The sequence below is a fragment of the Cynara cardunculus genome (genome assembly GCF_001531365.2).
Source record: "Cynara cardunculus var. scolymus isolate 2C chromosome LG 13, CcrdV1, whole genome shotgun sequence".
Classification (NCBI taxonomy): domain Eukaryota; kingdom Viridiplantae; phylum Streptophyta; class Magnoliopsida; order Asterales; family Asteraceae; genus Cynara; species Cynara cardunculus.
In genome coordinates, this window is record NC_037540.1 from 16219358 (window position 1) to 16233334 (window position 13977).

General features: G+C 32.7%; 1 non-coding gene across 1 annotated transcript; it reads right to left on the reverse strand.

Annotated features, from left to right (window-relative positions):
* Positions 1–676: 676 nt before the first annotated feature.
* On the reverse strand, positions 677–783 carry LOC112526247. Its single transcript, XR_003070570.1, has one exon. It is a non-coding gene; the product is annotated as a small nucleolar RNA R71 (small nucleolar RNA).
* Between the last annotated feature and the right edge of the window lie 13194 nt (positions 784–13977).

Below are 13977 nucleotides of genomic sequence, written 5' to 3' on the forward strand. Positions count from 1 at the left end.
GTCACGGAGACATCGCGGGGAAATTTTTGAATTGGATCCCGATATTGAGAGAACGTTTCGCCAAAGAAGGAGAGCTCAAAGAGCATTTTTTGCTCTACTCTCTCCTAACATGGAGTTACCTCCCCCAATCATCCCTGAGATTCCACATTTAGAAAACCAACCGCCTGCCTTTGGGACAATACCACATTTTCCGAATTTTCAGCAAGAACACCACCACCATAATAATCATCATGAGGAAACATAGTCGGAGAATAATGAACAACCAAGAGAGCAAACTCCGAATATTATTAATTTGGCAAATTCCAAAAATGGACGGATCATGGACTATGCCATTCCGGATTTTGAGCAATTGAATTCCGGGATAGTTAGGCCGCATATGACCGCTCTTCATTTTGAACTAAAACCGATTATGTTTCACATGCTGCAAACAAACGGACAATTTGCCGGATTACCTTCGGAGGACCCACACTCACATTTGAAATCCTTTATGGAAATCACTGATGCTTTCCTGATCCCGGGAGTGTCTAATGACGCTCTGACACTCACTTTATTCCCATTTTCTCTGAGGGATCGGGCAAAGGAATGGTTTAATTCATTAACTCCGGGGTCTGTGCCTTCATGGAGTAATATGGCGAAAAAGTTTTTGCGAAAATATTTCCCACCAACCAGGAACGCTAAGTCCAGGAATGAAATTTGCCTTTTTAAACAAATGGACGATGAAGCTGTTCCTGACGCTTGGGAAAGGTTTAAAGAGTTGTTAAGGAGATGCCCTCACCATGGCATCCCGTACTGTATTCAACTCGAGACGTTTTACAATGGGTTAAATCCCATGGCAAAACAAATGCTCGATGCGACTGCGGGCGAAGCCTTTACAGCTATGACCTACAATGAAGGATATGAGATCCTTGAAAAAATTTCTGCAAACAATGGACATTGGGCTGATCCACGTGCTCAATCGCAAAAGAAAACTGCTGGAATTCATGATGTAGATGCATATACTGCATTAACAGCACAGCTCACTTCCATGGCCACCATGCTTAAAAACTTTACTTCTGGCCAAGGAGTGCAGTCAGTTGTTACTACACCTTTTCCAAAAGTTCTTTCAGTGCAATGTGTTTGTTGTGGTGGGGAACACTCGTATGAACATTGTCCTCATAATTCTGAATCCATAAACTTYGTTCATAATGGATCTGGTCCCTATACCAACAATTACAATGCAAGTTGGAAACAATACCCAAATTTTTCATGGAACAGTCCAAGTTTGAATCCACCCGGTCATAAACAACAAGGAAACCCCAATTTTCAACCTCAACAGCATGCAAGCAGTTCTCAAACTCATCACCAAAGTTTTCAAACTACTCAACCACCTTTTCAAAACAAGCCACCTCCACAGACCGATTTATCTGTTACCTTACAATTGGCCGAGAGATATGGTAAATAAATAGCAGTTCTCAAACTCATCACCTTACAATTTATCTGCTATTTATCTGTTACAGAACTCATAGAGATATGGGTTGAAAGCTATAATATCAGTGCATTGGTGAAGTCCGAGAGGAATACCTTCAAAGTAATTGGTAAAAATAGTTGTTACTGATTGCATGCTGTAGCAATCTGTCAGCATGGTTTCATGTTATAGCATTTTGACAGCATTGGTCGACTGGAAATAATTTTCACATCTCACCCTAAAAGTCATACACCCTAGCTTGCTTTATATTATGTTATCTCCTGTTTTTTAGTTGTGTTAACTCTGTTCTAATCAAAGTCTTCGAATTCGCCTTCTGAAATCATTTCCTTAACCTTACTTTCTTTTAAACTTTTACTACGATCCCTGTGGATGATATCCGGTACTTGTACCACTTTTATTACTTGAAAAACGATATTGGGACTATTTGTATACTTGCTTTTGGTGCTAATTGTTGTTTGTGTCTGTGGTGTTTCACGGAACCATCAATGGATCGCAAGATTCGAAAGGAAATGTTCAGACGAAAGATGCAAGGAGAAGATGTTCCAGAGTACATCAACTTCAACAATCTAGATTAGACAAACCTTTTAGTCTTGTAATATCTTGTATTTCTTATCTTTTCTTTCATTGTATAGCTTTTATGTTTTAAGCCTACCAAAACTGATTGTAATCATTGTAATATTTTCCCTTGTAAAATGTTTCAATAAATGATTGGTTCATTGAAAAATATCCCTGAATAGAGTAAATGAGACATGTACTTATGAGTTCTATTTATGTCTTACATTCGCTGATACCTTTCTAGTCAATGAATATGCTTTCCGTATTCAGTTATTAACATTGTGTAAGTTTATTATTTTCTTGTAATCCTTTACAATTAAAGCAAATTTCTATAGTAAATCGTATCAGTGGAAAAGATCCCAAAACAGTTAAAGAGGACAAGTATTTTACTAGTACATTTTCCTTATTGTTGTACCTTAAACAATTTTCTTATGCTGCTTTGTCATCATCAAGTAGGGGGAGACTGTTGATCCTCTCTCTTAGTGATTTAATGATGATCTCTTTTATCTATCAAAGTGTACTATCCTTTATTCAGCTTCAGCGATTATCACTGAGTCTGTTTAGTGATCCTTGAACATGTATTTGTAATTCTTTCAGAGACAAGTATTCTTCAGGAAGACAAAACTCAAACCACAGAACCTTCAGTGAGATCAAAGATAAAAGTTGAAGATGGAGACTAACAAGTTCCGGATCTGATGTAGTTTTTCAGTGATAACAAGCTCGTCTACACAAGTGTGAAATCTACTCAAGATTTAGCGAACACTGATGAGACCTTCAGCTTCATTCCATTGTTAGCGATCGAATGAATCTTGTTGAACAAGATTAGTTTTTGTCTTCTCCTTCTACACACAAAGGACAAGCCCACACCTCTCAAAGTAAAGTACTGTATGGAGTCACTCTACTGTCTCCAAGAGTGCTTAGCTACTTTGTGAAAGATTACTGTTCATATACGGCCAAAGACTATATATCTGCAACAAAGAACAACCTCAACTCTTAAAGCTTTCCACGTGCTTTGTACCTTATGAATTGAATTTAATGCAATGTGTATAAATAAATGAGTAGTTCTTTCTTCTCAGTTATCCTCTCTAACATATCCAAGCTTCCTTGCCTTGAAGATTTTACCGAAGAAGATACTCCTCCCTCTAACTCTCTATCTAAGAGAAAGACTTCCACTGTAACAAGTGAAGTGCACAAATTCTTAACCTTTTCTTATAGCAACTATTTTCTTTATTGTTATCTGTGTTTCTTTGATTGTTTAGTTAAGTTATGTATCTTATCTTTTTCGCAAACAATCTCTAAAAATCTGTATTGATCTTCTTTATCAATATAAGTTTTTTAAAAGTGAAAGCTGGTGTGTTTGTATTCATCTCCCCACCTTCGACAAAATGTTATCTATAAACTCTTGTAGACCCAACTAGGACCAACACCCTCCTTATGTTCTCACGATCACTTCGCTTTTCATCGAAACCTAACTATATATATATATAGGTGAAATCAAATGAGATCCATAAGAAGGTTGAGAACCATGAGAATTGAGCTCAACCATGATTAGATTTATATCCAATGGTTATGATTTATTTACTCAGTTTTAAGCCAAAAGGACAAAATTGTAAATTCCAATTATAATGGAGTTTAGCCTTCTCTGACTCTACTCTTGAAAGGGGCGGTTGGTTTTTCAGACGACAACTTCAAAACCGGTGCAAATCCTTCTTCGTCTATATGTTCCAAGAATTGATAGAAAATCAAATCAAATCAGGAAAAAACGAACACAACAGATTAGGGCTTAATCACATCAACTTTTGGAACATAAAAAACCCCAAATTCGCACAAAATCAGGAAGGACCACCCAAAATTGACCGAAGAGAAGATTAAACGAGACAAAACGAAACTCAACCCACCCTTAAGAACGATTCCAGTAGCAAGAGAGAGACCATCCCGAAAATGAATAAAAAATCAAGATTCTGAATCAATTTAAGATTGATGTGTGCATCTTTATATAAATATTATGTATCTTATTTTAAAGATGATGAAATTTTCATTTTTATAATTTATTAAGTAACATATTGATTACATTTTATATAACTTAATTTGAAAGGAAAATGAGTAATCTATTTTATTTAAAAAGGAAAGTGGATATTTAAAAAAATAGATTAGTGATTTAATTATACAAAAGTTTCAAAATATCCCCTCAACTTCTTTAAGTTCTTTAGATTACTCATAACTTTGCCTACACTCATATATTTTGCTATTAAGGTCTTACACATTGAAAAACCTCATCTAGTGATTGAGATCTTTTCTCACCTTGTTGATCACATAATTAGTATTAACTTTATAAACCAATCTAGACCTGTAATTTATAAAATCAACGATGAGAATGAATGGTGGCAATTTTGTAATAAAGAGAAGTTGATGCACGTGAAACCTGCTGAATCAATTGTGAACAAGAATGAACGTGGGTGAAACTATAAAAACTTCATTAACGCATCATTTAGGCAAGTATTCACATCCCTAAAATCTCTCTTGATTGTTCACTGTAGTTATAGAATAGTTGGTGGTTTCACTAATGGACATGAATTACGATCGCTTGTTAGCAAGATAATAGTAAGAAATCATCATAATACCTGGTGGTTTCACTTGTGGAATAGTTTAGTTAAAAACTGTTCATATATTAAACGATATCACTTGTGGTTTCACTTATGAACATGTGAAGCGTTCATAGATGAAATTCAAGTAATTATTCACAGTATTTATAGATTACTTTTTTACTGTTCATACATAAAATTCAAGCAATTATTTCCTAATTGTGATATTCATACATGAATATCATGTGTTCTTACTTATGAAGATGAAATTACAAATACTACAGTAGTTGTGGAGTAAATGATGTAACCTTCTAACAAACATTCAAACCTAATAACTTCCATAATTATCCTTCTTAAAAATATGAAAATGATTATGTAATCATCTATTAAAATAATAAAAAAAAAATACAAAAATAAAAAGGAAATTTAATAAGTAAAAACTACCCCTTAATTATCAACCAATGCATATGATATAACAATGAATAAATTTGACATTTGATTGGATAATATCAGTTTGTATAGTTAACACTATTTTAAGTAGTTAATAAATGATTGGATTTCTCTCTATATATAAAATATACTATTTATTATTTTATAGTATATTTGTAATTTATTTTTTGATGAAAAGTAAAAAAAATGTAAAAATACACAAATGCCCCCTACTTTAACAAAATGAGTGGTAGAGACTTAGGGGTGCAAGAATGTAAACCACAAGTCCTATATTTTGTATATATTTTGATTTTGGGACGAAAATGAATAAAATTTGTGAATCAGAGGGACCAAATTTGTAATCTACTCAATATTCTAATTTTTTATTACTAATGATATCATGGCCCATTTAAGTCAGCTGCTATTTTCACGGCAAGAGCGAGAGCTCCATCATAGATAGGGAAGCCCTTTCCTCGGAATTGGTCGATTTGGAATCAGATGGTTTGGAGGAATCATCATAGGGATGTTATATGCTTTGGGGGGACCACCCTTTTGCTGCGGCATGCTCCTCAGATTTACGGATAAAAGTTACAGTAAATCAATTAATGTCACGTAGGCAAAAAATAAAAAGAATTGACAGTTTGTTACAATAATAAAGAAAAAAATAACCGTTACAATAAAATAAGACCTAAAAAAACTTTTTTACATTTAAAACGAGAATCAACTTTTGTCAAAATTATAATTATCTTACACTAAAGTTTAAAAATAATCATGAAAGTGCTTCAACTTCACAAAAAAGGTCTCATTAGTCTTAAGAAATTATGTTCATTTTGTTATATTTGTAACTATCTGTATAGTCATGAAAGTTCATTAACGATAACTCTAAGTTATTCGTGGTCGTTTAAAGGAATAATCAGTGTGCATAAGTTGGTCTAAAAACACAGGTTACTCTAAAATATGAAGAAGAAAAAAATCTAGAAAGCAAATAACGGTTTGTTTGCTTTTTTTGTTAATACATTTTATCTTAATAAACATCTATACTATTTTATAAGGCATTTGAAAAAAAAATCTTAAAAACCAATTTTTATGCATGAGGTAGTGTTTATCGATTCATATTACTTAAAGTTCAAGATTACAAGTAAATTATGTGTAGGTACAAATTATTAAAGCTCTTTTTTTGAATTCATATAACTAACTGTAGATAAATATAATCAAATACATGATAAACATCTCAATTTAAATATAAAAAATCTAAAATATAATTAAAATAATTATTGAGTTCTAACATAATACTTAATTGTTATATTTATAGAAAATTATATTATTAAACTAACAATAAGTTATTTCGTTATTAAACCTAAATTAAATTATAATAAAATAATTGAATTAAAAAAATTACGCAAAAAACAAGAACTCTTAAATAGTTAATTTGATACTAATATTAATATATATTTTTAGTTTTTTTATGATAGCTTCAAATTTATATTTTATTCAAAAATTAAAATATCATCACTTTTTCAAAACTACATAAAACTATATTATATTGACAGAGACAAAAAATACAACGAAACATTAAAATAGAAATGTCTTCTTACATTGCACAAATACCCTTCTATCTGGGCTAACATCTATAATATATATATATATATATATATATATATATATATATATATATAGGGTTGGGTTCACGTGAGATCAGACTGTTTTCGTGAGACCCGTGAGACCACATTTTTACACTTGAAACTTCACAGCAAAAACATTGTGAAGGTTTTAAAAAGTCGAACATTTTGTTGTGAAGGTTACCTTCACGACATTTTGTTGTGAAGTTTCAAGTGTAAAAAGCTGGTCTCACGGGTCTCACGAAAACAGGCTGGTCTCACGTGATCCCAAGTCTTTCTCTCTCTCTCTCTCTCTCTCTCTCTCTCTCTCTCTCTCTATATATATATATATATATACATTACCTTTATAAAACAGATTTATCAAAAGTCTTAAAAAACAATGTTTAATACACAAAGTCTTAAAAATAACTCATAATGCATTAAGTACTACTACTTTATGCATTAAGTCTTGAAATCTTTTAATTTACAATTAAAATAATATATAATACAAGTTACTAATGCAAATTATTACTTTTTCTTTTCAAGTTCCCAATATACTTTTGACACATTTCACTCATGTCTTCACCCTATCATACCTCTATGTCTTTCCCCATCCGCCAATGTGAGATTCAAACTAATATTCATCATGAGTTATTAACAGTTCTCTCATTCATCTCTCATTCATCTCTCATTCAATTGCTCTAAAACTCTCGGTCTCGCTCTCGATCTCTTGATTCTTTGCTCTTGGTGTAAATCGAACACATTTGTGGAGTCGTTTAAATATGTTGGATTTTAAATATATTAGATTTTAAACTGACATACAATTTTTTCATCGATAGACTGTAATTGGTACTATAACTCTTATTTATTCAAATTGTAATAATATGTAAAAACCAGTTGTAACTTATATCATCGTTAAATCTTCTCTAATAAAACCAGTGAAACATCAAAATCGTTAAAATTCACAGCTCCCGTCGCATTGCACGGGTAGACAACTAGTGTGTGTGTGTGTATATATATATATATCATGGCTAAAATAAATTATAAATTACTTATTACCCTTATATATATATATATATATATATATATATATATATAGGGTTGGGTTCACGTGAGACCAATGGTTTTTCGTGAGACCCGTAAGACCAATTTATGTTCATTGATCAACTTTATAAGATAATGATCTAATGGTCTAAAGTTGCACGGTGACAATTTTGTGATTATTAAGAAGTCTCGTGGCAATTTTGTGATTATTAACAATCAAATTGTAGATCTAATCCAAGGGTTGAGAATTGGTCTTACGGGTCTCACATGATCCAAAGTTTATATATATATATATAGGGGCCTATTCAAGAGAGAACTGAGTTATTTGTGGTAACTGTGAGAATCAATATTAACCACAAATCAATAGATAAATTAGGAAATTTATAAATTATTTAAAATCTTAATGCAAGGATATTTTTGGTATTTTAAAACTCTCCTCTCTCCTCTTTTCTCTCTCCGGCCACCGTTCTCCGGCTTCCGGCCACCGTCCTCCGGTGATACCACTGTGATACCTAAAAATAGTTTTTTTAAACAAAAGATACATTGTGATACCTAATCATTATCACTGTGTTACATCTTCGATCGACCACACAAACGACATCAATGTGATACCCAAGCACATATATGATGCATTGTGATACCATTGTAGTATCACTGGAGGATGGTGGCCGGAGAGAGAAGAGAGGAGGGAGGAAAGTTGTAAAATACCAAAAATATCTTTGCATTAAAATTTTAATTCAAAATTGTCAAAATTATAAATTTTCTAATTTATCTATTGATTTGTGGTTAATATTGGTTCTCACAGTTACCACAAACTAATTAGTTCTCATTTGATTAGGCCTATATATATATATATATATATATATATATATCATGGCTAGAATAAATTATAAATCACTTATTACCCTTTGTTAAGTTTGTTTATGATGTGAGATGAAATGAAACAAAAGCCGAAAGCAAACAAAGGTTTGGTTGCTTTTTCTATTAATACGTTTTTGTCTTAATAAATATGATTTTATAGGTTATGGCTCGAATAAGTGGTAATTTTATTATCGTAAAAATACGTTAAACTTCATTAGATTACCATTTTAAAAAAGCCATTAAGGAGAGTTAGAGTCTAATATCGTTTACATTTGGACCATTTCACTATACATGTTGAAATCCAGAGGCGAACCCAGAAAAAACTCTGGGTGGTGGTACAATTTGATGATAAGAACAAAGGTGCTAAAACATTTTATAATATTAGTATAAATTGGTTGGTTGGTACTTTATCTTTGCACAGATAGGACCCCTATTTGAATCCATGCTACATTTTTTTTCTTCTAAAACATATAAAAAAACACCAAAACTTAAGCTGAAAACTAAAAAGACTGGCAATGTTAGGACTTAAACCCGGGGTTTTCATACAAAGTGAGTAACATTTACCAACCCTGCCATTAGAAGCTTACGCCAAACTTTTAATTTCAAAAACTATATGGTGGTATCCAACAAAACAATATACTGGCATCCTTTAGAAATGCAACTTTTTTTTCCTTACGACGGAACCGTGAATCGGTGGCACGTATAAGCGTATGGCCTATGTAGGCCCACCCCTGTTGAATCCATCTTATCTCCTCAAGGGCTCTGTTAAGTACGGAAAAATCTTTTAGTCAATGGTTTTTATCATAAGAAACAAACTTTAATTCATCCTAATAGTTTTTTTTTGAGTATATCTTGACGTAGAATCAATTAATAATAGTTTGAGTAAACTAAAAGTTTGTTCCTTGCAGTTTGTTCAGTGTAACATTTTTCGTCCCTATAGTTTGGAAATTACAAGATAGTCATCATAATTTGCAAAAACGTCCGGATTTGATCGCTCTTTTCAATGGAGGCCATTTTTGTCATCTTATCAAATTTTTTGTAGTTTACCCAATCAAAAACCACATAGACCAAAAACCGTAAATTCAATTTTGATTGGGAAAAGACAAAAACTCAATAAAGGACAAAAATGCCCCTTATTGAACAAAGTTTTTTTTAACATTCATTAGAGGGAAGAAGCAAATCCGAATGTTTTTTAAAACTATGATGACCATCTTGTAATTTTAACTGAGAAGTGTTATTTTTAACAAATGCTAGGGATCAAATCTGTAGTTCACTCTAATAGTTTTTAAATTAGTATATTATCTACCTGTCTTTTTCAACATTCTATTCTATCATCAAATACATCAATGATACATTTGGATAACAATTGTTAACTTTCTTTTTTTTAGAACCATCAATTTCAAAATAAAAAACAGATACAAGTTGTAGCTTCAGATCTTATTAGAGATGGCCAAAAACCGGTCCCGGGCCGGTCCCAATCGGTTCTCACCATTCTTATAACCGGCCATAACCGGTCCCGGTCGAAAATGATATGACCGGTATAGGTACTTTATAACCGGTTATGGGACGCCGGTCCCGGTCCCGGTCCCGGTCCCAACCGGTCCTTCATTTAAAAAATAAGATTTTTTATTTTATTTTTTTAATGATATATATTTTTAATACATTATAAAATTTACAATTGGGTCACTCAAATACACTTTAAAAATGCGTTTTAATATAATTAAAATTACGTTTTCTTATAAAAATACATTATAAAATTATTTAAAAATACATTTATTTATAAAATTAATTGAATTTTCGGGCCGGACCGGGCCGGTCCATAGTCGGTCCCATAACCGGTCCCGGTCCCTGTCCCACGAAACTACCAAAAACCTCAACCGGTCCCGGTTTTTGGTCCCATAACCGGTCCTTACCGGTCCCGGTCCCGGGCCGGTCCTTTGTCGGTCCCGGTCCCGGTCCTCCGACGGTCCCGGGCCGGGCCGGGCCCATTTGGCCATCTCTAGATCTTATTCATATTCTTTATGGATAGAATTGTGTTGAAGATTCGTACTGAATATTCGGTAATCAAAATGATTAATGTATGTAAAAACAATATCATTTTGAAAGGTTTTATTTAATTTTTTCAGTTCAAACATTTATCAAACAAATTATTATTATTATTATTATTAAAATAAATTATAAAAGGTTGTGATTAATATGAAGAATTTAAAGTGGGTCGACGAAAACATAATGTGATGGGAAGAAATGCCAAACAAAAAAGTTGACAAATGTAACGCATTTGGTATGTCTTATTTTTCGTTTGTCTTTTATTCCTAACACATTAATTACGAGGTTAACTTTTAGCAATTTCTAGTCTTTTGTCTACAAAACGTCAACCACAAGCCGTACGACTGCTTGTCACTGATACCGATTTGCGGGTCACGAAACATGTGAGGATGTTCTTCTCGTATCATGGAAAATCAGAATTCCGTAAAGAAACAAAATACTTCGTTTAATGTGTGATCAAAATCGGGTTTTTACATAACTTTTTGTTATTAGATGATAATATTAAATCTAATTTTATAAAAGTTTTATACAGAATTTTTAATTATCAAAATGCCGAAAGACACCTATAACTTTAAATTAACTATTATTTACATCAAATATGATCGGGAAAAAAAATTGACGACAAAGGGGAGCAAGCATGAAGATGGGGTCAATGAACAAATCTTGTGTATATATGTATATGTATATATAGGTGAATGATTGTGTGAGAAGGAGAGTTAAGGTGATAAACGTAAGAATGGATATGGACCTTTGATCATCTTTAATCTCAAACCCATCGCCTTACATTTTCGGTGAAACCCAACACAAAACAGGCACAACCAGATTTATTTGATTGAGATGAAACTCCCAACTCTGATGCTAATTTATGTAGGGAGAGAAGAAAAGACAAAAGTGTGTAACAGATGGAAGCCATAATCATTGTCTTCTTGAAGCACTCATCTGTAACCCCGTCCTCGTGAAGCTCCATCGTCTGAAAATCGAACTACCCACCCTAATCCACCACTGCCACCTCCTTCGCCATTCTCCTTCTCAGGTGAACCCCCTTCCCTTTTGCCCTCTACCCTCTGAATCATCACATAACACGAAGACCAATATCAGTTTAGCTTGGGGGTGAAGAAAGATGGGAGGGAGGGAGGGGGGGGGGGGGGTTTAAGTTCACAAAATATATTTAAAAAAATACAAAAAGATATATTTACTTTTTTATTTTTAACAAGAAAAGGACAAAAAAAGGTAAAAGGACAACAATGCTCCGAGTTAATTGGGTTAACAGAGTTCATTAGGGAGAGGGACTCGGAATGTGCGTTTTTGCATACCACATGGACGGGTATTGTAATAAACGCTTTGAGAAACTGTAGTATAGAAAACCAATAAATCACAGAGACTATAAATGTAATTTACCCCCTAATTTTATTTTTGATACTTTATATTATATTGTAATGACTAATTTGAAAGAACACACCTAATTATCCCTCTAATACCAAATATATTAATTGTTAATAGTTCAATCGTTGGAAATTATTGGGTGAGTTTATTTTATTTGTTTATTTTATATAATAAATTAAATGACAAATATGCCAAATAAATGGATTGTAATTGTATTATTAAGAATTGGGCTTGTGGGAAAACAATTGGCCCAAGATAATCCCTTCATTTTAAAAAGTCATAATAACCACAAGCCCATGCCCATGTGCCAACCTCCAAAGTCCAAAGATAAAAACACAACGTAACAGTTAGAGAAGCCAAAAATCGCAATTGGGTTGGGTACAAATCGAACCCGATCTTAAATAGTGTCATCGTAACCGGTCCTAGTCAAAATATGGTGGCCCGGTTAAGCGATGTTGTACTAGTTATAAAAATCGGTCCCAGTTTTGGTCCAAAACGGTCCTATGATTTTTTTTTTAAATTCGATTTTTTGCATTTTTTTTTTTGAATTTTTTTTAAAGAATATAAAAATATTATTCTAAAACACTTAAAAATATGTAATTGGGTCAATCAAATATACTTATAAAATACGTTTTATTATGATTTTGTCATTTGTTTTCAATCAAATACACTTAAAAGGTTAGGAACACATTTAAAAATAAATCAATGTAACCTAGAAATAAGCTTAAACTTATCTAGTACGTGTTTACAAGTTCTTAAACCGTCTTGAACGGATAAATTGATTTTGTGCATAACAACGTGTATTAAATAATTGACCATCTAAAATAGGGGTCATACCCAGCCTTAATTTCTCCACACATCAATTTTTATTACTAACGATATCAAATGAAATACTAATGATTTTAGAATATAGATTATAAAATTGGAGACTTTTTCTAATAATTTCTAAAAAAAAGAAATAAACGATCATCCGAATGTGACACACTAAACGGTTCAAACTTGATTATATGTTTTAGTATTGTTATGATTGTGGCTTAATTCAATGTGTAGTTATGCATATATAAGAATGTTCGAACGACAACCCGACTCGAATGACACATTATGTCGTCGTTTGACGGTTCAAATCAGCATCCAATGTCAATATTCCACCTTGATTATCAAGTATAGATTCACTTGAATCACCTTCCGCCGACCTCAACCCCAGACATGTTTTTGGTGTGACACCTCAAGGTTGAATTTCCTTCGACCGTAAGGAGAGCTTCACATTTTGCATTGTGCCTTCTTTTTCCCGTTTGTGAGAAAGACCATGTTATAAGAATTCCAAATCTCGACCTTTCTTCTATGGTCGATGATAACTTTGACAATGCTTTCGTTGGATGTATCATTTTCACCGACCATCTTGAGTAAGTAATAACACAAAGAAATAGAGAGAGATCAGAAGTAGAAGTTGTTAAAGACCAAAATCGAATACGAGCCAAAATCATGAATTATAGCGAGAATCATTATTGTTTTTCACGTTTGTTAGTTATTTTCTTCCCTCATAAACCATATGCCCTATATATAGTGTATAGAGGCTTAAAAAGACAATAAAAGTTTAATAAAACAAAAAAACGGTCATAGGACTTATGGATGTTCAAAAAAACCGTTAGACCGCTCAAACCGGCCGAACCAAGTCAAACCGGATCATTTTTGGCGGTTTGAGCGGTCTGTCGGTTTGGTTTGGTTTGGAAAATAGCAAAACCGGGCGGTTCGGTCCGGTCTGAGGTCTGGAACCTTTTTTGGGCGGTTTGGACCAAACCGACCGCCAAATATATATATATATATATATACACACACACACACTAGAAGAGTACTCGTGCAATGCAGCGAGATACATCTTGATTTTAATGTGTTTTTAATAAAGCAATAATGATTTAATTTTTGAATAAAATATAAATTTGAAGATATTATAAAATTTTGAAAAAAAAAATATCAATGTTAATATCAAATCAACTATTTAAAAGTTCTCATTTTT